The 2,890-nt window shown below is 33.7% G+C and overlaps 1 non-coding gene across 1 annotated transcript; it reads right to left on the reverse strand.

The window, feature by feature from the left end:
- Nucleotides 1-2,154: 2,154 nt before the first annotated feature.
- On the reverse strand, nt 2,155-2,261 carry LOC121216621 (small nucleolar RNA R71). Its single transcript, XR_005912801.1, has one exon. It is a non-coding gene; the product is annotated as a small nucleolar RNA R71 (small nucleolar RNA).
- Nucleotides 2,262-2,890: the final 629 nt, after the last annotated feature.

Here is a 2,890-nt window from a genome sequence, read left to right on the forward strand (position 1 = left end):
ACCAAAAATGGTGTAGATTGAATTAGAGGCTAAATAATTTATAAAATTTAAGCTGAATGAGTCTATTTTCACATAAAAGAAACAGAGCAAGCAAAAGAGTTATATATTCTGAGATATTTGAATTTTAGTTAGACAGAGTCAAAATGAGTTTGGAATCCCCTATTCTAACTTTGGAAAATTTTCAAAAATTGTACAAAAATAATTATGGGATAAGGTTTATATGTTTAGAATCCTAAGTGAATCTATTTTCAATAGAAACAAACAAAACAATATCTGAATTTTGTACAATGAGATAATTAATTTTTAGTGAAGAGATGGCAGAACTATCAAGCAGTGAAATAGGGGAAACTTTAAAGAATAAACTATAGTATTTGGCTAAACCAAAAATTCTGAAAATTTTATGGTAGGAAGATATGTGAATCTAGTTTTGGGAAAAATTTACGGATCTTAATTTGGAGTTCTGTAGCTCCAGGTAAAAATAATTTAGTGACTCTAACTTGAATAGACAGCTTTGAATATACATGTGAGTGAATAGTAAAATTGTAGTTAATGTTATTTAAGTGTGTTATACACATTAAGGATGTGGAATGGAGAGGAGGAGGAGGAAAATTGGAAGAAAATATGAATGATTTGTGTATAATTGACTATATGCTCGATTATAATCGATAAACGATTGAAAAGAAATGATGTTTATAATTGTGCATTATTAGTTATAGTTAAAGTTCATGTGAGAAAATAAAGTTTCATAGTGTATGTGGTATACTTGGTATATGATTTGGTATGTAGCAATGTCAGAAATGGTTTATGAATTAACTCATGTTGATAAGTTTGATACATAAATAAATGTGGTGCTTATCCATGCTTATAATGCCTATACTATATGTTTATTTGGCTAGCATGTTTGGTGTGTACGCTTAGGCTTTGGACAAGTTGTGGCTGGATTACGCCACATTAAATTTATAAAATTATGCATTGAGATGGTAAATTTCTAGATGGAAATATGCTTGTGATCATAAAAGGGTGGTAAGGTTTAAAGTTTGTAATCTTTATTAAAATGGTTTATCATGTGGTTAGTCTTCAAAAAGACTAGCTTGCGACTATGGTTGAGTGTAATGTTTATATCTTGTGTGATATGCATAGGAAACGGGAGTTAAAAGGGAAATGAAATACTAGGTTCATGCTTGAAGTGTAAGATGATGCAAAAAGGGGACGTTAAACGATAAATATGTATTAGTATTGAACTTAATGAAATTGAATTGTACGTGAATTAAATGGAAATTTCAAATGATATGATTTGAATTAAATAAATTATTGTGGTATTGAAATGTATATTGGATTGAGAAATTGAATTGAATCGTGAACATGCGAATCGTGAATTAAATGAAATGAAAATGAAGCATTGAATTGCATGAGTATGTATTGGGTCTCAGAAGCCGTATTTGTTACAAATATAGTATTTTGAAGTTATAACGTGAAAATTTATAAAAACATGTTAAAAATTTGAAGAGTTTAAATTTGAATGAAATTTTATAACTTGGTTTAACATGTTTATAAGTGTATGTGTTTTGGTAATGCCTCGTACCCTATTTCGGCGTCGAATACGGGTAAGGGGTGTTACAATGTGACATCGCCAGATTCGGTCATAACGTTTAGACCGGATTTGGGGTGTTACAATAAAGAAGAAGAGCTATTCAGAAAAGGACCGAAGAGATGAACTTCGAAAACTTGATTCAAGAAAATAGAGCAAACCCTGCTCAAAATCCTATCCTTATTACTGATGATAGCGATAGAGCTCTAAGATAGTATGACATGCCAGTGTTTCATGATCTTAATCCGGGTATTAGAAGACCCAAAATTTAGGCACAACAATTCGAGCTGAAATTGATTATGTTCCAGATGCTTCAATTAGTGGGCCAATTCAGTGGAATGCGTACTGAAGATCCTCACCTTCATTCAAGACTATTTATGGAGGTGAGTGATTCTTTGAAGTTAGCTGGAGTACCCGAAGATGCACTACGATTAAAGTTGTTCCCATATTTACTGAGGGACAGAGCTTGAGCCTAGTTGAACTCATTGCCACCACATTCCATTACCACATGGTAAGAGTTAGCATAAAGATTCCTTATGAAATACTTCCCACCTAGTAAGAATGCTATGCTGTGGAATGAAATTACTATTTTCCAAAAAATGGATGACGAGTCCTTATATAAGGCACGAGAAAGGTTCAAAGAATTAGTATGGAAGTGCCCTTATCATGAAATCTCGTATTGCATCCAACTTGAGACATTCTACAATGGTCTCAATGCTAACACGAGAATGGTAGTAGACACTTCTGCTAATGGAGCTCTCCTTTCTAAGTCTTATAACGAGGCTTATGAAATCATTGAGAGGATTGCCAGCAACAATTATCAATGGCCAACCAATCGAGTAGCATCAGGAAGACGATTCGTTGGAGTGCATGAAGTGGATGCTCTCATTTCACTAGCATATCAGGTATCTTCGATTTCCTCAATGCTTAAGAATTTTACCATTAATGGATTTAATAGTTTTGTAGCTCAGTCACCCAATCAATTTGAAAATGTAGCCTACCCTTATTGTGGGGAGGGGCACTTGTTCGAAGAATGTCAATCAAACCAAAAATCCGTGTATTACATGGGTAACCAGAACTAGAACCGAGGAAGGCAATGACTGCAATCAATTTTTATAACCCATATTGGTGAAACCACCTTAATTTCTCTTGGAGTAACTAAGGGGCTGGACCCAGTAACACTTACGCCTAACCTAGACTGTCCCAACCACCTGTATTTACCCAATAAGTTAGAAACAACCTCAAGTTGAAACTTTCAATGGCTCAGAAAACCTGTTGAAGGCATACATAGCGAAAAATAAT

The sequence above is a fragment of the Gossypium hirsutum genome, chromosome D04 (genome assembly GCF_007990345.1).
Source record: "Gossypium hirsutum isolate 1008001.06 chromosome D04, Gossypium_hirsutum_v2.1, whole genome shotgun sequence".
NCBI classification, from domain to species: Eukaryota; Viridiplantae; Streptophyta; class Magnoliopsida; order Malvales; family Malvaceae; genus Gossypium; species Gossypium hirsutum.